At 39.2% G+C, this 22,133-nt stretch overlaps 1 long non-coding RNA gene across 1 annotated transcript in view; it reads right to left on the bottom strand.

Annotated features, from left to right (window-relative positions):
- Positions 1-6,490: 6,490 nt before the first annotated feature.
- Positions 6,491-22,133, bottom strand: part of LOC124106069 (uncharacterized) — a 63,954-nt gene continuing 48,311 nt past the window's right edge. The window contains exons 2-5 of the long non-coding RNA XR_006855976.2: positions 18,527-18,596; positions 16,668-16,744; positions 15,500-15,613; positions 6,491-7,963 (exon numbers count right to left, since the gene is read on the bottom strand). This is a non-coding gene — a long non-coding RNA (uncharacterized LOC124106069). The remainder of the gene's footprint in view (positions 7,964-15,499; positions 15,614-16,667; positions 16,745-18,526; positions 18,597-22,133) is intronic.

Below are 22,133 nucleotides of genomic sequence, written 5' to 3'. Positions count from 1 at the left end.
CTGGACCTGGGCTGGTACCAGCACCATTCCTCTGAGTTTCCCGAAATGTAAACTAAACAAACCTCTTTATCAATTTAATAGCCTCATGTATTTTGTTATAGTAACAGAAAATAGACTAATACAATTTCATTCCTTTCATTCTTCTTCCTTCCTTCTTTCCTTTCTTCCTATCTTTTTAAAATTTTAATGTTTGGGAAGAGCTTATATAAGACAGCAATCATCTATGTCTTGAAAATTTGGTGGGCCTAGAGCTTTCATTGTGAAAACCATTTAAAAATATTGAATGATTATTCAACCAGATTTTGTACTTCATCTAAGGTGGTTTGGGTCAGTTCCACTTTTCTAGAAACCTGTCCACTTCATCTATATTTTTAAACTTCTTAGCACAAAATCATATAGAATCTTCTTTTTATGTCTTTTGCACCTGTATTGATATCCCTTTTCTGTTCCTATCATTATCCATTTGGGCCTGCCTTTCTTTTTGAGGCTAATCTTGCCAGAGACTTGCCCAAGTTATTGGGTCTTTGTAGAGAAATTCTTTTAATTTTATCAAGCTATAGTATTTTTGCTGTTCTTATTTCTAATTTCTGCTCTTTACTATTCCTTCCTTCTATTTTATTTGAGCTTATTGAGTTGCTATTTTTCTAACTTCTTACATCATTCCTTTTAAGCCTCTTTTCTAACATAAATGTTTAATTCTGAACATACTTTTGTTGCACCCCATGTTTTTTAATTGAAGTTTTATTGTGACATGATTGCAAAGTTGTATGCGATTGTAAGAAATAATACAGAAAGATCCCCCATGCCCCTTACTGTTTCTACCCATGGTAACGTCCTCCATAAACATAACACAGTGTCTCAACCAGGATAGTGACACTGATACAGCCAAGATGGAACAGTCCCATCAGCAGGCGTCCTTGAGCTTCCATGTTGCCTTTTGATGGCTGCTCTCACTTCCCTCCTTAACTCCTAGAAACAATTAATCTGTATGTCTATCAATTTGTCCTTCGGGATGTTATATAAATGGAATCATACCTTTTGGGAATTTTTTTTCACTTACCATAATTCTCTGAAGATTCACTTGAGTTGTTGTGTGTATCAATAGTTAGTTCCTTTCTATTGCTGAATATCCTCTCATGGTCTGGATGTACCACAATTTGTTTAACCATTCACCCACTGAGAGACATCTGGTTGTTTCCATGTAAGGTTTAGTAATTGCATGTGAAGTTTTTTTTTTTTTTCTTGGTTCTTTTATTTTCTTGATGCTGGGATACTCTACCTCTGGACATTCTACCTCCGAGCTACATTTCCATCCCTTTTTATTTTTTTATTTTGAGACAAGTTCTCACTAAGTTGCCAAAGCTGCCTTCATATTTGCGATCCTCCAGCCTCAGTCTTTAAAGTTGTTGGAATTACAGGCATGTGCCTCCATGTCTGGCACAGGTAGTTCTTAAGAAATAACTGAACTATTTATTTTCCAGAGCAAATATATCTTTTTACACCCCTATCAGCAATGTACAAATGACCCCATCTTTCCACATTCTGGCCTGCATTGGTGTTATCACTATATTTTTAGTCATCTGAGAGACTTGTAGGATATCTTATTGTGGTTTTAATTTTGTATTTCCCCAGTTGATAATGATGTTGAACATCTTTTCACGTGCTTATTTACCATATAATGGTGAAATGTCTCATTATATTTTTGCTCATGTTATAATTGATTTATTTTATTTATTACAATTGTGTTTTGAGACTCCTTCATCTATTCTAAACATTATTTCTTCATTCTGCAAGTTTTTTAAAATTTTTTTTAGTTATTTGATAGGCCTTTATTTATTTATTTATATGCAGTGCTGAGCATTGAACCCAGTGCCTCACACTTGCCAGGCAACTGCACTATCACTGAGCCACAACCCAATCTTCATCCTGCAAATTTTAATGAACAATGTTTCCCCTTAAAATAAAATAAATAAAACTTTTAAGCATCTTTGAATTTCCAACAAGATTTCATCTTGAACATGGACTATTTTAGATAGTACAGTTTTTAAATATTCAAAACAAATGGCTTTTAAAATTTTTAAATAATTTACTTATAACTTAATTTCACTGTAGTCAGTGAATGTGATTTGAGTCATACCAATAATTTAAAATCTGTCAATATTTGTGTTTGGTTTATAGTGTAGAACATTTGCATAAATGATTTTTGTGTGCTTCAAAATAATTTTATTCTACTATTGGGGATAGTACTTATATGTCTACTAATTTGTATTTTCAAATCCTTGTATATTCATACATTTTTTTTCTGATTAGTACAAGGTAACCACTGTTGGCTCAGCACTTATGAAATTCCACCAGATCCATGTAACAGAAGCATTTTCTCTGGTCAAGGGAGGGCTGCATGAACACATCTACCAGATCTGCTGTTGGATGGGCCACCTCCCTCAGGGAGGCTGCCGTGTTCTGGCAAGAACTTGAAATGCTGGGGGAAAAAACACAAAAATCTGAGGTTTAGAATCCTGAGTCTATACAGGTCAAAGTCATCTGGAAAAATTCATCTTCCTAAGACTCAATTTCCTCAAATGTAAGTAGGTGTAATGCCCAATCCACAAGGTAGAGCAAAGGAACAGAACATGCCCAGCACAAGGTTGGCATCTAATCAATATGCTAAGTTAGAATAGAGTCCCTGGGTTTTGGTTTTTATATCTTTGTGTGATCATCCAGAAGAATGCTGCACACATAGAAAGCACTCAAAAATTCTCTGCTGAGTGAACAGATCCCTAAAAATAAATAAATAAATAAATAAAGTGACACAATCCGTGGAAAGATAAGCAGTAGGTTTATCTTGCCTTTAAAACTTAACTCATCTGTGCTCAACCATGTTGAGATTTCAAGGCAAATGAAAAAATGATGGTGATGAGGACATAAAGACTATCTAATGAACAACTGAATGAATAAATGAATGAATTACTGAAACTAAACTAGTATTTGGAGTCACAGGATGCTAGATAGCTACTTGAAAATGGTGCCCAATATTTATAAGTGCTATTAAAAATTCAATCATGTATTTCAGTTATATCCAAGGACCTAGATATCTGGATTAAGTAAGCCAAATGACTGATCATCGCCTAAATTTTTCACTTTTAATTGTGTCTCTTTGGGAGTTGTGCAGACTGAGTCACTCTTGAGGACAGTGACAGGGAAGGGAGAGGTAGAGCTATCCTCCTGGGTGGCCTTGGCCTCCGTCATGAGCTCAGTTTGCTAGCAGGACTCCAGGGTCACCACAGCATTTTCAGGTTCATGGTGAAGGAATTACTTCAGAGTTTTTAATTTTAGATTCCATCATAATAAAATAGAGCTCTGAAGTTTTCCGAGATCTTTATCTCATAGTTTTCAATCGAAGAGAACAGCATCATCTCTTAGGTTAAGAACATAGTTTTCTTGGCCGGGTGCCATGGCACACGCCTGTAATCCCAGCGGCACAGAAGGCTGAGGCAGGAAGATCCATGTATGTTTACTTCATCAACACTGTTCAGGTTCTTCTGTGGTATAGATTTATAATCTATCAGTGTTCACTGTTTTCTGCATTTGGCAGGCAAGATACTTTGTTCACTTAGGTTTCTTTTTTCTTTTTTGGTACCAGGAATTAAACCCAGGAACACTTCACCACTGTACCACAATCCCATCCCTTTCTATTTATTTATTTTTTTATTTTAAGACAGGGTCTCACTCCTCACTAAATTGCTAAGGTTGGCCTTGAACTTGGAATTCTCCTGCCTCAGTGTCGTCCCAAGTTGCTGGGATTACAGACACCTGCCACAGTACCCGACTCTCCATTTAAGTTCTAATGTCCAAATTTGTATCTAGATTTTAGTCACCAAATGAAAATTAGTTGCCCACCACGGAGCATTGTTCATGCAGTTGCACCAGACAGCATTGCAAATCGATGTTGTACCATTTTCTGCTCTTTTGAAAGGCCTTGACTGCAGAATGATAAAAATAAAAGTGGTGAAAAATTATCATTTCGGTTCATAGGTTGAATGCAGCAATTCCGAAGTCCAAGAGTCGTACTCACTATCCAATCTTAACATTTCTTATGATAGTATGCTACTTCTTGTGCTTGTTTGTCTACAACCCCAGAAAGGGAGGATTAAGTAAATAATGAATAAGCATGTCTCATTGAAGTGACTTTGACATTTCATCTAAGTTTACGCATTAATTAAGATAAGATTGTTCTAGTCTCCCAAAAGGTTTTTTTTTCCCTTTGAGCAACTAGGCTGAAATATAGTATAAAAGTGTATGAACACTCTGTTAAATGCACAGATTTAACCCTGCTGTTTTGCTCCTAATCATTATTAATTGCCTCCAGTGGTGGACATTAATTTCCCTATTGCAGCAACATGCGTCTTGAGCTTGGGCATATCCTAATACATCAAACAGGACAGGTGATATAATTCAGCTGGTCACAGCTGGAAAGGAGACAGCCACCCACATGCAGGCAGTCTGTCAACCTCAGTTACACTGCAGACACCACCACAGCCTCCAGAACAACATTGTACATTTATCTCTAGGGATAACTTTACAAGAAGTATGGCTGCTTGGTTCGTCCTATTTAATCTGTTATTGTCTCTGTGGCTATAAGAGTGGGGCAGTGAAAACTCAAAATTCTGAGTTTGTTTTAGTTTATGAAGGAGGAAAAGCAGAGACATATGGTCAGGCTCACCACGCAGATAAAATGATAAGTGCCTGGTTTAGAGTGGATTACAGTATTTAAAAATAGATGTCACTGCAGGATTTGGAGTGAGCCACTAATAATGTTTCCTGTGATGTGACTTCAGGGTCCTGCCTTGTTCTGTGAGCCTTTACTCAGATTTTGGCAAATTGCTCCTAGTACCTCATATTTATATACACCTCTGTTTCTTTGGAACAAAGTTAGTGGCCTTGTTATCCTTGGAGGCTAATTCAATGCTCCTCTGTAGTGACATGGAAAACGGAGATTGAATAGGTATTGGAGTTCTCACCTGTATGGCTGAGAGAAAGGAGGAAACTGAGAGTTGACTGAGGATGTGTGAAGGCATGGCCAACCTCAGAGCTATGATGGGAACTCACTTCTCACATTTTGGTCTGTGAGCCAGGCTTTCCCTTGCAGAGATACTTCTACTTTCTCAGTAGGATTCTTTCTAGATTGAGAAATGCAAATCAAAACCACAATGAGATATCACTTCATGCCCATTAGGAATGAATACTATAAGACAAAACCAAACAAAAACAGAAAATAACAAGTTTTGGCAAGGATGTAGAGAAATGGGAACCCTTGAACAACACTGATAGAAATGTAAAATGGTGCAGTCACTATGAAAAACAGTATGGTGTTTCCTCCAAAAATCAAAAGTCATTACTGTATATCCACACAGCAATAGAATTGACATGTAATTCAGCAATTCCACTCTGGTTCTGTATTCAAAAGAATGGAGAGCAGGATCTCAAAAAAGGTATTTGTACACCTAGGTTCATAGAAGAATTTTTCACAATAGCAAAGAAGTGGAAGTAACCCATGTTCATGGATAGATGAATGGTGGTATAAATGTACCTTGGAATATTATTCAACCTTAAAAATGGAATAAAATTCAGATACATGCTACAATATGAATGAACTTTGAAGCTGTTATAAGCCAGTGAAATAAGCCAGACAAAAGGAGATAAATACTATATGATTCTACCTATGTCAGGTACTTACTTATATTAGGAAAAATCATAGGGACAAAATGTAAGTGTGTATTGCCAGAGGTTTGTGGGGAGGGGAAATAGTTATTTAGTAGGTATAGAGTCCAGATTTGCAAAATGAAAAAGTTCTGGGCTGATTACACAACAATGTACAGCACTAATGAACCATGTAATTAAAAACAGATTGGTAAATTTTGTTTTGCACTTAAAAAAATCCCCCAAATTATCATATAAATGAATAAAAATTCTAAAAGTGCCATTATTCATGATACTGGCCATGCTTGCCACCCAAAAATTTTTTTAGCCTCCCTTGCCTGTTGGTGGCCCTGACACCATCTGACAAACCCAGTAATGGCCCTGCCTCCCATGCTTTTGTCCAGTGGGTAGGACTGCCATTCTAAAAACAAGGGAGGCACCCTGTGTTGTATCACGTTGGTGCACCTTCCCAGGCCTTAGAGACCCAGGATCCCCAGGTCAGATCACTGTCCACCAGGGTGCCCCACACCCAGCCACTTAGGGCTTTTATTTTAGCATCTTCTCTCCACTCCATGGTTCTGCTTCAGTCCTCATGTAGAGGAGCTCAGCCGAAAGGGCAGCACAGTCCTACAGACCCCTAGCACCGAGGCCAATTCCTATGAGCAACTTCCAGATGGCAGAAAAAGCCTGGCTGAGAAGCACATATCGAAATTTAAAAAAATGTGTCTACTCTTTGACCCAGAAATTTTCAGAACTATGTTCCAGGGAAAATAGTCAAGATATACTCAAAAGATACACACAAATATTTATTGCAATGGAAACATTTATGATCACTAAACAGAAAAAGCACATAACAAAAAGAAAGTATACTACAATCCAATTTTATAACAAGAACGTAGGAAAGGTCTGGAATGTACACATTGGTGTTAAGAAGGTTGCATGCTAAATGGTGGAAATATGAAGACTTTAATTTCTTGTTTTATTTAAAAACAATTCCCAAAAAATAAAGCATTGCTTTTATGGGAGCCTGTCTGAGAGAAATACAAAAAAATAAAAGACCATTGGAAATTTATCTTAATATTGTAAAATGCATGACAAAGGCTTCAATTTCTTCCTATGTAAAAGCTTCCTTCAAAACAACAAAAGCAAACACTCCAGGCATAACAATGATAAAGGACTTGCTCCGATGATTCACATACACAAAAGATACATGACTAATGAATATGAAAAAAAATCAGCATAGATAACGGAAGAAATACAGGTAAGTTGACAAGATTTTAACTATCAGCTTTTCAAAAATTTAAAAGAGAGATAATACCTTGTATGGATGTGAGTATAAATTGATAAACATTTTATAGAATAACATTATATCAAAATGCATAAAAACCTTAAACTAATGATTAATTTAGTTAAATTTAAATCTTATTTTAGACACTGCAGAATTAAATGTAGATCTTTTTATCTTGCAATGATACTTCTAAGAAATTGTTTTCAATTTGAAATTGAACATATACACAAAGATCTATATAAAAGTATGCTATTGAAATAATCTACAGAAGAAGATGGATTCATAAAATATTAAGCATGGTGTTGTAAATATATGCTTACTGATATAGAAAGATATTTGTGATATAAATGATAAAAGTTTACTATAAAACCATATGTGTAATATACTATTTCCATTCTAGAAATATAGCTATATAAAGGAAAAGTCTAGTGGGATACCCCATGCAATCTTTCCAATGCATGGAATTAAGGATGCTGTTTTCTTTTCATATATCTGTATTTATGCTTTTTTTTTCTATAATGGTATATATTGAAATTCTATCTACAAATTATTTTGTCATGGTAAGAACATTTTGTAAAAGTAACCTGAAGCCCATAGGTGTCTTGCCCAAGGACATGAAAGAGTCAGCATGGAAACCAGGAGTATTGAGTCAGTTCTCACCCAGCGAGCCCACAAGCACACAAGTGCTATTCTCTTGCTCCATGTTCATGGACACAGATGGTTTCGTGGCAGGGAGCACTGGACCTTCTATACCAAAGTGTTTGGAGGATTTTCCTTACTGCCACCAGTCCCAGCACCACTACTGTCCAACTTTTCCCCATCCATGAGAAGATAGCTCAAGCGGAATGCAACCCCTCATGACATTCTTTCCTTTGTGCATTTATCATATCCTGTCTTGTACACAGTTCCACATGGACTCATTTTCTCTTCCTTAATACATACACAATGTCTACTTCTCAGCAAGCACTGGACAGGTAGCTGTTGAGTTAATGATGAACACAGAAGTGAATGAATGACATATTGCTGAACTCTGGAGCAAATCAGCAAATCCAGTGAGCCAAACCAAAATTTTTCTCATCAGTTTTAAGTCAATTTGTTTTCAGCAATCCCAGCCGGGGACAATGGCATGTATCTAAAGTCCCAGCTACGTGGGAGGCTGAGGCAGAAGGATCACATGAGCTAAGGTGATAGAGGCTAGCCTAGGCAACGTAGTCAACATTGTCTCAAAACAGAGCAAAACAAAATAAGACAATAACACACACATACACACACACGCAAAATAGCAATCCTTATTCTCAAAATTTGATTTTTTATCACCCCAATTTTTGTTGTTTGAGTTTAGTAAGAATTATAACAAGTAACATAGATAATTTTTGTGACGTCATCTATCTCAGTTTCATATTTTAAATAATATGAATCCATTTTTACCTCAACAAAGGCAAATTTTCATTAACTAAATTTGCTTTAACTTGGACCTCAGACATGTCATAACAAGATAGTATACACGTATTATAAATGATCCTATTTGTATGTTTCCAACATTTAGGAAAAAAGTTAAAGGTGGTTCTTGTTTTTTATATTAGTGGTGCCATTTTGTATAAATAAACTTTTCATAAATCAATGAATAAAATAAATGTCATATAGGCATCATTGTTTGGATAGACCTTTTCAGAAGGATTCTATAAATAAACAAAACAAGTAACCAGCCATCACTTGTACCCATTGCAAATTTTGCTATATCAGATTTTCTAAAAAGTTAAGGCATTTGGTTTTATCTATCATGCCCTTAGGTTAAAAAAAAAGGTAGCAAAATGCATTCACAGCCTGTGTATGAAAGTGTGTATAAATCAAACCACTGCCAAGAATCAGAATTTCAGAAGACAAATCCCAGACTTGCGGCGACCACCACTCCTTCCTTGGGTGCAAGAAAACAAGCCTTTCCAGAGGAGATTCACGCAGGCTCCAGGCTCCAGCGCTGTTCTAGTCCAGGCCCTCAGTTTTTTTGTTTTGCTCCCTTTCTGCTTTTTCTTGGAAGGGTCTCAGGTCCCCTGAAAAGCCGCCCTTTCGTGCCTTTGTCAGCTTTAACTTGAGGCCTGGCTTTCCACTAGCACAAGGCCCTCCCTGCAAGATTCATTGTCTCTTGCCTGCCTGCCAGGAGTCCTCTACTGGGACTGCTTTCTACTGTCTTTAGGAGGTAATTCGCAGCCCAGCTGGAAACGCAGGGCTTCTGATGGCAGATAGGCCGGCCACATGCCACCAGCACTGCCTCCAACCTGCAGTTCCTCTGGGGTTGCTGTCAGGGACACGTGCATGACAATTTTGTTATCTAGGCAGAAAGTGTGGTAGGGTTAAACTGCAAGTGTCACCGTGTCACCAGGTTCTCTGCTGAGCCCAAGACAGGCATTCCCTATCAGTGATAGCTGCAGCAAGCCAGGATCAGCCTGTCTAAGCAGCCTGCTTACTGCAAACGGTGGTGTTTACAACATATCACAGGTGGCCGCCAGGGCTGGGGCTAGCATTCTCCCTGAGCTTGCAAGGAACAAAGAGTGCCACTAAAGATGCACATGGAGGAAAGAGCATGACAAAACGTCCTGTGACTTCAGAGACGCCTTTGCAACAACATGAAGTCGCGCTGTTAATTAAAAGAGTTAAACTTGGAAACTAGACTTTGATGCAATATGTTGTTTCCATTCTTGGAAATACATTCACAAGGAGCTAATAAATAATCCATGAATGCTAATCTTTTTAAGTCATTTCGAAGGCATGAAGTCAGCCTCAATAATTGTGAATGCAATGGCTCAAACTCAACTCCATTAAAATGTGAAGGTGTGAACTGATTAGAGCCACTCAACTGCTTTTGATAGAAGTCTTAAATTCAAATGTCACATCATTTGTTTTTAGCAAATGGAGTAATTACAATAATATTTTCTTCATTTTTAAGGTCAGATCTCTTAAATTCTACATGCTTGTGCCTGATTTAAAGGCAGACAGAATCATTTTCCTTGCATCCATTAATTAACTGTGCATGTTGCTTAAAGGTAACAGCCACTCTTATTTTCTCGGAAGGAGAAATAAATAAATATTCCAGTTGTCTAGCTATGAGGTTGGAAGGGAGAGTTATAACATGACTTCATTTTAAATATTATTAATGAAACTGAAATTAGCCTCATTTCCTACCTTCAGTACTCTATTCTTTCAGAGAAAAGGTAGACTTTGTTTATAGTAAAGATATTTTTCTACTGCTGCAGTTAATCAAACGTATTGTGATCTTAAATTAAAAAAAAAAAACTTAAGAAAGGATTCCCTCAATGATAAATACTTTTTAAAGAGAGCCTTGTATCTTTACTACTCCAAACAAATTTTGGAAATGTCTCTTGTAGAAATTGTGGTGTATTGACAACTATATGTATTTTTCTTGGGTTTTGGTATATACCTGAGAAATTTCACACAGGAGAAAACTACACAAGATTTTTTTGTTTCAAGTAGAAACAAAAAATGAGCCAGGGAGGGTAAAAAAAGGAACTGATCTCTGCTTACTATAAATTAAAAGGTTTCCTTCACTTCCTACATCCTGGCTATCAGGAGTTAAGCTCCGGATGTCAGTCACCATGCAGAAGTGAAGTGATGGGGCCGGAAGCAGTCAATCCATTTGTTTAGGACAGTCTGGTTATAGCTGGACCCCCAAACCTCCAGATGCACCACTGTTCTGTGTAGTCAAATACTTACATTTCCTGTGAACACGCAGCTGCCTATTTATTCTCTGGATTCTACCAAAACAAAGGGATTAAGAGCCATTCATCAAAGCCAGGTACTACTGGCCACAGAGAAAGACCATGTCTTAAACCACTTGCTTGGCAGGGTTCTAACCCGGGATGCCTATTGGAATCGCTGAGCAGCACCTTCCAAAATGCATATCTATAGAGATTCTGATCCAGGTTCTGGTGAAACCCAGATGTAGAAGTCCTCTGGGTGATTCTGCTATGCTGCTCTGGAGAGGAGCCATGAATGTTTTCTTTTTGTCTTTTTATGTATTAAAATAAAAACATAGATGAGAGCAGGAGTGGAGATATGGGTATAGGGTCATATGACTTGGAAAGTTTTCACACAGGCTAGCCGAGGCTCAGGAGACAACACTCTAATAGAAACTAGAGCAGGGCCTCAGTGTCTCGAAGCTCTGGATTCAAGTCTGTTCATCTTGGGTGGGTAAACTCAGACCCACAATGTATCTTCTCATAGACCACGTTTCTCATCTTTAACACAGGATAGTAATACTATCTCCTTCCTAAGACTGTCATGAGGAATTAAATGGCTGAATGAACAGAAAACAAAGGCAATTTATGTGATGTTTAGCACATAATAAAGGCAAAGCAATTATTAATCCTGGATTTGTAGACTGTCTACAAATGGTTTACAGGATGGAAAGAATTTTAAAGTTCTTCTGATCCAATCCCTCTCCAGCATATCACCCACAGACCCTTGGAAGCTTGAATTTGTTGGCTTAGAGTAGGAATTATGAAAGACATGCTTAGAGAATAGTAAGAAGACTTTGATTTGAGAGGAGTGTTTGAGGATAAGCCTGAGAAAGGATTTTGAATGCCATTGTAATCAACAAAAGAGTCAATAAAGGTAAAGCTTCAGAGGTGGGTGCTCTAGGTACTAAGTATCAATTTAGGACCTGAACTCAGCCCACAGGGAAGAGGAGACTGATGATATCGAGGACAGTTACGGGTTTTAGTGGAATGGGTATAGGGTCACATGGCCTTGACCTTCAGAGACAGAATAGAAGGAAAGAGGGAGACTTTGGAGTGTAAAGAATGAATTGAAGGATTACAAGATGAAAGAAAAGATGGAGTTACTTCTGTGATTTTGAGTCTGAGCAGAATGCTTTATGTGCTTAGTACAGACCCTGAGGAAGAAATTTTCTGCAAGGATTTTTAAGGTTGTGTAGTCTTCTTAGGCTATAGTAATTTGATTTCGATTATTCCTCTGGCAGGAAATTAATCACCTACATCTAGACTTATAACTGAATTCATATGCATAAGAGTGTAATCAACAGCAGCCAGTGTTTGCTGAACACTCACTGTGTGTATGTGTGCCAGGATTGAATTAACTTATTGAGTCTTCATAATAACCCTAAGAGTTAGAAACGATGGTATCCGCATTTCACAGATGAGGAAACTAAGGCACTGAAAGGCCAAGTGGTTTTTGAAAGCTATCTATTGAGTTAGAGGGGAGTGAGATTTGAACTTGGGCAACAAGGTGGCTCCAGAATCCTGGCCTTTGATCCCTGGGAAGGGATGAGCACAATTTGCACAACATCTTCAGTTAAATGGTGATCTCAACGAATTTCACAAGCAGGGTTCTTTCTTTCAGTGCACAGCTGACCCTGAGACCCCATTAGCAATTTAAAAACTGTTTCAACCAATAGTCAAAGAGGAAGTGGAGTAAAGCTTATCTGAGGGATCAGAGAAGCAGCTTTGTAATATAACACATATTTTTCTCTTAATAAAATATAAATTTTGGTTGTTTTTTTTTTTTTTGCTTAGCTCATGCATACATTAAAAAGGAATCCCACCACCAGTTAAACTCCACATCATGTACAGCCACAAGAATGGGATCCTAATTAGAATAAGTTACACTCCATATATTGTATAATATGTCAAAATACACTCTTCTGTCACGTACACATAAAAAGAACAAATAAAATAAGGAATAAGAAAAAAAAAAGGAATCCCAGAGGCTTGGGAGCTGAGGAGGGAGGATCACAAGTTTAAGACCAGCCTCAGCAACTTAGTGAGGCCCTGTTTCAAAATAGAATATTAAAAAATGGGCTAGGGATACAGCTCATTGGTTAAGTGCCCCTGTGTTCAATTCGTGTTACAAAAAAGAATAAAGAAAAAGGACCACATGGATAAACACCAACCTATCATAATATATTCCTGAAGGGTAAGGTGAATGGGCATAAGAGTCTTTTGGAATATGGGTTGTAAAAGGGAAATTGTTCATGTTTTCCTCTATATACCACCAGTATTGTTTGAATCTTTTATAATGATATTGTATTTGTGTCCTTTTTTCTCCCAGTACTAAAGATCTATCCCAGTGCCTCACTCATGCTGGGCAAGCACTCCCCCACTGAGCTGCATCCCCAACCCTGGGTATTATTTTCAAATTTAAAAATGAGTTTTAAAAACTATATAGAAATAGATATTTTAGGCGCTTAAGCAGAAGTAAGAAAGTCATGGTATCCAATAATACAAACACATTTTTACAGTTAGTATTCTAAAGATAACAAAATAATTTCAATATGATTAAATTTCTCTCTCTCTCTCTCTCTCTCTCTCTCTCTCTCTGTGTACACAGATGTATAAGCATTTCAACAAGATGGCAGGACATGACTATGTATAGCAGGCTACTTAATTATCTCTCATTTCATTGAGGAAGGATTCTCATAAAACCTTCATGTATTTCAGGAAGCAAATCTACAAAATTTGGTAGATACAGAAAAAATGATATAGTATCAGGATAAGGCATCTAACTCTAAAGTTTGTTTTTAAAAGGCAGTGAATGGTTACATGCCTGGTGTCTGTTACTGGGTTTCTATAGACAGTACCTGTAACTCTACATAGCTTCAGAAATAGGGCTCCCTGCATGCCAAGGGATGGCAAGACTTCAGAAAAAGAAAATGCTCACTTGCAATGTATTGGTCTTCTCAGGTCAGTTTGCAAGATGTGAGCAAAACAAAATCAGGTCTGGTTTGCTTGGGACAGTCCTGTCTCACCCCTCTGTCCTGTCTAGTATTCCTAGTGCCCCCTTTCACTCTCCAAGGTATCCGAATGGATGAAGCAGATGTGATATTTGTATATAATGGAATGCTTTTCTTTTTTGAAAGGAAAACCTGTCATTTGTGATCACATGGATGAACCTGGAGTGCACTGCGCTGAGTGAAATAAGCCCAATACAGAGTCAAGTATGATCTGCATGATCTCATTTGTATGAGGAATCCAAGAAAGTTGGCCTTGAGAAGCAGAGAGCCAAGGGTTGGCTAGGGAAGTTGGAGAGATGTTGGTCAAAAAATATAAAATTTTGGTTAGGAAGAATAAGTTCAAGAAACTTTTGTGCAATTTAATTAATAACAATGTGTTGTGTTGTGTTCTTGAAAATTATAAAATAAACTCAGATTTTCAATCACCACAAAAAAATGCTATGTATATGAAGTAATGTGCATGCTAATTATCTCAAGTTACCTTTACATTTGTGAAGATTTCAAAACAACACGTTTCCCAGGCTAAATATATAAAATTTTTATGTCTCAATTAAAATAAGTTTTTAAAAAGGTTCTAGATTTGGGTAATAAATATAGTAAGTTATAAGGTCATCTTAGACTAGAGGAAAATCTTATCTGAACAGAACCAATGAAAGGCCTTCTTCCCCAGGGCAGGGGAGGGCCCCATCCAGGCCCACAGGCCCTGCACACAACAGCCCTGGTCCTTTTCTGGTCTTGTTATTCCTACGCAATTGCAGAAGCATTTTAGTCCTCTTATTTCAGCTTAGGGTGCACTCAGTCCTCCGCCCTTTCCCATCCTCCTTTCCACTCTCTTTATCTAAGGCCAGGACCAATCCCACTGGTCTCGGAAATTTACCCCTCCCCATTGCCCTGCTCTAGGTGGATGAAGTTTCTCATCAGAGCTCAAACTTCTGGTAAGTTCCCAGAATGGAAACTGAGGTCTCCAGGGATTTTATAACAATGTTGGAGAAGTTAAGCAATCTTCTAGAGTACAGTGAAGCTAGGTGTATAGAGAAGACAATGGACCAAACTTTGACTCCCAACACACTATGCAAATAAACAGGTATGGGTGCAGAGGTGATAAAAGAAACACACATGAGTGTGCATGATGCACATGCATGAAGCATGGCATGTTTTCTGGGTGATCAGGTGCTTAATAAAAATAAAAGGGAAACAGATATCGCTCTGGACTTTTCTGAGAAGCTGTAGCTGCAGAGGTAAAAACTTGAACTGTGAATGCAGACACACTGAATTTGCAACACAGCTCAGCCACTAACTGTGTAAACCTGCTTTATTATCTGAGCAATGGGAATAATAAAAGCTCCCACTTGGAAGCATGGTTGTAAAGTTTTGAAGATTAATGTGATACTGTGGATAAAGTAACCACAGTAATTATTCAATAAATGTTAGCTAGTATTGCTATTATTATAGATAGACTGTGACAACATAATGATAAAGGTACATTGTGACCTTAAAAGAATATTTTAGTGAAGCATCGTACATGCTACATAAATGTTAATTGTTATTATTATTACAATTTTTAGTTCAAGCAGTGTACAATTTATCACTACAATGGCAAGAAACTGCCGGCCTGGTTCGAGACAGTGGGTTTGCCACCCTGCTCTATCTCCTTGGTTTCCTCTCCATGTGTCGTGAGTGGGCTGCTGAACACCAGGGTGATGTTGAATCTGTTATTCCTGGGGATGGCCTCCTCCAAGACTCTTACCCACCTGGAAATTACAAGAGGACCTTCACTACAAATGCAATGACTGCTTCAAGGAGAATTCTCCAGAATTCTTGTAGCTTGACCTTCAGCTCTTTCTAGAAGGAACTCAGGATCACTTCTGATGCGAAACGAGAGGGAAAGAGGGTACCAGAGTAATTTAATACTGAGATTTTCCCCACTGTACGTTTTTACCCCATCATCCCTAAGGAGAGCCCTTTTCTTTCTTTTTTTTTTAATTTTTTTTATTGTTGGTTGTTCAAAACATTACATAGTTCTTGATATATCATATTTCACACTTTGATTCAAGTGGGTTATGAACTCCCATTTTTACCCCGTATACAAATTGCAGAATCACATCAGTTACACATCCATTGATTTACATATTGCCATACTAGTGTCTGTTGTATTCTGCTGCCTTTCCTATCCTCTACTATCCCCCCTCCCCTCCCCTCCCCTCTTCTCTCTCTACCCCCTCTACTGTCATTCATTTCTCCCCCTTGTATTATTTTCCCCTTTTCCCTCACTTCCTCTTGTATGAAATTTTGTATAACCCTGAGGGTCTCCTTCCATTTCCATGCAATTTCCCTTCTCTCTCCCTTTCCCTCCCACCTCTCATCCCAGTTTAATGTTAATTCTCATGCTCTTCGTCCCTACTCTGTTCTTAGTTACTAGAAGAGCCCTTTTCTGATGGCACTATTCTGTTTGCTTCATAGCTTGGTGGCATATACAGTAGCAATTTTATACTGATAAAATGAAGGCTCTAAAAATTAGATGGTAGCTGTAAATTTTTAATGGGTACTTCTTACCATTTACACTCCTTCCATGTGCACTCAGCCTGGGACAGCTCAACCCTTCAGGCAACTCACAGCTAGATTTGCAACAAGATTGACTCACAAGTGGTGGCTGCCAAAGGCACCAAGAACTGGGCAAAGAAGCCCAGTCAACCCATTTCCCAGGCTTCATCACCAGTTTCTTTCTGCCACTGTGGAGAACCCATCCTCCCTCAATGCCCCAGGCCCCAGCTGCCTGGGTTTCAATCCCAGCTTTCTGCTCACCAACTGTGAGACCCTGGGCAACAGCCCACTTCTGACAGTTATGGGGATCAGATGAAATAATGCATGGGAGGACACTGGATGTACCTAGTGACTACATATTAAATAGCAAGCACCCACCTTTTCATTATTGAGAAGACTGGCTTCCCTGAGCACCTGTGTTTTAGTTAGCTTTTTCACCGCTGCCACTGAAAGACCTGACAAGAACAATTAAAGAAGGAAAATTTCATTTGGGGGCTCATGGTTTCAGAGGTCTTAGTCCATAGATGGTCAACTCCATTCCTAGGGACTGAGGTGAGGCAGAACATCATGGCAGAAGAGCATGGTGGAGGAAAGCTGCTACGGATATAGAACCAGGAAGCAGAGAGAGAAAGACTCCCCTCACCACAGACAAAATGTAAATCCCAAAGACACGTCCCCAATGACAACCTCCTTAGAGTTAAGCCACATCCTACCTGCTTTGAGTTACCACCCACTTAATTCTTATCAGAAGATTAACTTACTGATTAGGTTAAAGTTCTCATAACCCAGTCATTTCACCTCTAAATTTTCTTTCATTGTCTCACACATGAGCTTCTGGGGGACACCTCATATCTAAACTATAATGGCTCCTTTGTGCCACAGTCTGCGATAGGTGCTTTGCTTGGGTTATCTCATTGAGTCTTCACAATCCTGAAGGGTGGTTATTGTCATCCCCAGATAGATAAGAGGGAGCTTAGATTTAAGGCTAAAGCCATTTTCCCCTGACCCATGGGTGTGGAGTATAGAACTGGGATTCCAGACTGGCTGATCTCCAGATCCGGCTCTTCCTACCATACCTGCCACAGAGGGGCCTCATAAGTCACATTAGGCCCTCTCCTGAAACTTCAGGGTCTGTGGGTCCCTTTACAGGAGCAGCACAGCAGGGTCAGCTCTGGGCTCTGTGGTTTCACTGAAACCATTTGCCAGACAGGACATGAGGTATGAGATACTCGTGTTACCAGCCCGGCTTATCTGCTTTGGGGCAGAGCCTTCCTGGCTCAGCCCTGTGGGGTCATGACTTGGCACAATTACAGCAACCACAATGAAACCACTGGCTTTGTCTAGAAGCCACCCAGGTCAGGAACCTGAGGGGAAACAGGATGGGGCCTTGATTCATATTTCAGGCTGAAGATGGAGTTACCTCTGAGCCCCAGCTTCCCAGTTGGATTTATCTAGTAAAAATATCTCTCTTTTTATTATGTTGGTCCTTTCATCAATTCAGGCATCGAAAACTGAAAGACAATGATTTTTCCTCTGTTATACATTGCTCATTCTGCTATAAATGGCAGCCCTGGGGACTGTTGTCCTACCTATAGTGACTGCTGATGGGGAAATGTGGCCACCATTCCCCATTTTTTTCAGTCCCATACCTGGATTTTTCTCTAGGGAAATGCTCCTTCCTTGCTTTTAGTCCTTGATCTTTGGGTGTCTACCTCCCAGGCTCAAGGGTGAGCACAGGACTCAGCACGGGCCAGTCAGAGCATTCAGTTGAGCTGACCAGAGGATTGGTTCAGAACTACACGTTGGTCCACACAGATGGAAGAACCTTCTTTAGGACTTCTCAAAATCATTTCAAGTTGGTACCATCAGGGAGGGATTAGAGAAGATTTTCATTTGTATTTACATGCCTCCTGACATGCTACAGGGTTCCCCAGCAGGTACATGCCCCCATTCTGAGAAGTAAGACCCTACAGGTAAATTTCAGCTCCATATGAAGTCCTTTCCAATTTGATTTAAGTCCATCTATTCAGCCCTATTGCTTGCCATACTGAGTTTTTTTCTCATTTCTGGAATAAACCATGCTGTATCACTCCCTGGATTAGGCACAAATTGTCCTCCTTGACTGAAATGGCTTTCCCCTTCCAAACCTAGAAAATTCTATCCATACACTTATCTAGAACCCCAAATGGTGTCTCTCTCAGATGTGTAGTCTCTCTCTTCTTGGCTAGAGCACATACCTTGACCTTGACTTGTCTGGTTCCCTCTTCTTCATGGGACTATGACCACTTCCTAAGCACTTCTTAATCCCTAGGAGTGAACACAAGGCGTGAATAAGTTTATGGATGAACAGATACATGGATGGATGGATGGATGGATCACTGAGCTTAGAAAAATCAACTCATGCAACTGCCATAGCACCTGTCCCAGGAGGCATCATATTTATCTCAGTAATGGTAAGTAATATTTAACCTGGTTCTTAACATGGGCATAATTCTACTTATTAATTGCTACATTTCATAACAATTAATTTCACTATCTATGCCCTTTAAACTCTTGAAGAATGTTTAAAAAGAAAAACTGAGCCAGCTACGCTTCTCCCTGTTTTACCTGTTTCCCAACATCAGCCTGTGAAGAAGTCAATCATGAGATGTGCTATGAAGGAAGCAGACTACGTGCCCACCAATCCCATTTATTTTCCCTCTTGGCACACTGGTAGATGATATTTCCCAGCCTCCTTTTCAGTTAAATGTGACCAGGTGACAGAATTCCCTCCTGTGGCCATGAACAAAAGTCCAAGTTCAACTCATCAAAACCACTGATGTGAGATCCTGCCTGACCAGAAATGAAGGGCTCTGAGGTTCCTAAAGGGTGATGTAGATTCAAGATGAGGGCTCCTGAGTCCCTGAATTCACATGTGGCGACCCATTGCTGAGTACCCACTGCCAGCATGTATTGGACTCGGCTGGAAATAAGAAATAGTTTATACTCTTAAACCCACTGTGCAAGAGCTGGCTTTCACAAACCAGTTGTAAACACAGTCATCATCTAAAGCTAAGGTATACACATTTATAATTAAATGCTTTATATTTTCAAAAGAACTACTGATTATTCAAAACTCATCCCATTCTAATAATTTTATTTTATTTTACTATTAAATACTACTGTTGAATTTACATTCAAGGAAATACTATGTAATGGAAGTGTTACAAACTTTTTTCTCCCAACTCTGCATTCAATAATGTAATGTTGGTAGCTTGAAATCAAACACAGTGGCAGTATTTATACAGGGGAAATCGGAAAACACTATAATCCATGCTTTTCCCTTGGAAAAGGTTAAATGTTTACCAGTGCATCAGTTTAAGGTTTACCTGGTATAAGAGCAAATATTCTCCTAACACTTTGGATTTCTACTGTAGGATAAGAAGACATAATAAATTAAATTCATCTTGGCTAAATGCACCTGGGCATGAAGGATGCAGCCAAAGTGTCCACAGCAGCAGCCATCACCCAGCAGACAAAAACTCATTCTGATGCTCAATACACCCCAACTGAACCTAATATGGCGTACTTGAGGTCCTTGCTAATTCTCAGACGGTGAGATTGCTGTGACAGAGGCACAGCAGTTATCGTTGTCTGCTTTCCCATGTAAGTGGTGACAAATATAAGTAAGTGAGAATATAAATATTGTTACTGAGTTTCAACCTACAGCCCTGACCTATATTATTTGAGAGGAGGGAAATCTCTCCATGTTTGAACTCTCAGCAAAAGCCTGGATTTTGGCACCAGCCTCTGGAGTAGACCTACGTAGTGCAGAGGAGCTAAGAGGGCTGGAAGGCCATCGCCAAGGCAGGTCCTGGGCTGCAGGTGTGAGGACAGCAGGCTTTGGGCCAGAGCCTGATTGACAGTGTTTGAAATTCACCAGGTTTGCACATGGCAAAATGATCCAAATAATTATCCTTTGTGGAAGCCATAATATTTCACTTAGAGGAAGGCAGTCGGATCCTTGGGCAGCTTGGCCCTCCTCCGCAGGATATAAACTGCTGAAGTAGACCCCAGAGTGCAGGGCCATTTGCGAGAGACATCACGCAATTCACGGGATGTTTCAGTGCAGACACTGAATGAACTAATTCTGCTAATAGAGTATTTGATTTAATGGCACATTAAAGGGGAAAGGGGAGTGCTGAACGCATCCTTCAGCTCAGCAGCTGATGGGTTACTGTAGATTTCATAAGCGAAGGAGCCAAATTCTCCCTGCCTTCAAAACAGAGAGAGAGAGAAACACCAGAGCAGAGGCGGGTCATTTTGCAAGAAAGGTTTTGGTTCAGCAACTTGCAGTAGAAATCACAAGATTCATACAGTTCTTCTGCACAGAGGTTACAACGACTGGTTGAAAAGACTCTGACCCAGACAATGACGAGGAGTTCCATTAAAAAATAAATAAAAGTTGCCAGATCGTGCTAGAATGAACAGAATAGAAATAGGGGTCACTTAGTGGATCATCAAATTTCCTTTCTGAGTCATTTGTTCTTGGTCTCTTGTCCTTTGGTTCCTTCTGCCATTGTTGAATGCTTCCCATGTGCCAACTGTGTTCAGTTGTTCACATGCACACACCTGTGTTTATTTGTGTTTAGTTGTGTAACGGGGCAGGGAGGTACTATGGCCATCCTATTTAAAGATGGAGAATTTGAGGTACAGAGAGATGAAATAAATTTATCAAAGTTGTGCAACTAATTGAGGGAAGAGCTAGGATTTAAATTCAGATTTCTCTAACCTCAGAAACTGGGCTCTTATTAACCCTACAAATACTACTGTCTTTTCAGCTGGAAGGGAGGATGTCAGGGCTCATCAAACACTGTCACTCTAAAAATACCGCAAATAAGAAGCAATTTCTTTTGAGAATCAAATGCATGTGCGCACACGTGCGCACACAGACATAAACATACATTTGGAGCAAACTTTTAATTTTCAACTTCAAATCCAATTCTTTGATTTCTAAAACCTGCTTGTCTAAAACAACCCAAGAGGAATTTTCTGGCAATTTTTCTTTCAAGAAAATTTCACCATCTATTTTCCCCAAGAGCTACATCACAACCTTAATTGGGAAAAAATAACCAATTTTAATGAGTTTGGTTTGTTCATTCTGTAACTGTTCGTAGCATCCTCCTGTTATTCTATTCAGCTGCCAGAATGCCTTTCATGAAACTGAAATCTGATCAGAGTAAAATTCCCTTCAAAAGGTTTTCCTATAAAACAAGGTCTGAACGCCCCAGGCTGGCCCACCTACTCTTTCTCTGTTAGGCCTAATGCACCTCTCGCCCCATCCGAGTCTCCCTCTGCCCCGCCTTGTGGCATAGGCTACAGTAGGTGTCTTGTAGACTCTCCAGGACTTGAAAGAGCCCGCCTTTCCCATTCTTTAACTAGATAACTCAGAATCACTGTTACTTCTTTGAAATCTGCTCAGTGTCCGATTCTCCAGCCAGTCATTGTGAACTCCTCGCTATCCTTGCTCTATTTGGGTTGGGGGGCTGCTTCTCATGCCTCTATCAGAAGCCTGAACTTACTTCTATCATGGCACTTATTCTTTTTCATCAACCTGGGCCACGAAGATACGGATCCTCACGGCATGAAGATTTAATCTTGACTGCATGATAAAATGACCCAGAAAATCTGATTTAATTATCAGTGATAGGGTAGCACTGAGAATCTCAGGCCTAATCAAGGTTTGCTGACCAACTGATTGAATAGATGAATGAATGAAAGAATGAGAAACACATTGAGACCCACAGCCTGACACTCCACCATTCCTGGAGAACTGTAACTCATACTTTCCAGAATTACTTAGAA

This window comes from Marmota monax, unplaced genomic scaffold (genome assembly GCF_021218885.2).
Source record: "Marmota monax isolate L192 unplaced genomic scaffold, Marmota_monax_Labrador192_F-V1.1 WCK01_AAM20220418_F8-fsc00057, whole genome shotgun sequence".
NCBI classification, from domain to species: domain Eukaryota; kingdom Metazoa; phylum Chordata; class Mammalia; order Rodentia; family Sciuridae; genus Marmota; species Marmota monax.
The sequence above is the reverse complement of the archived record's forward strand: the minus strand, read 5'-3'. Positions and strand labels throughout refer to the sequence as shown.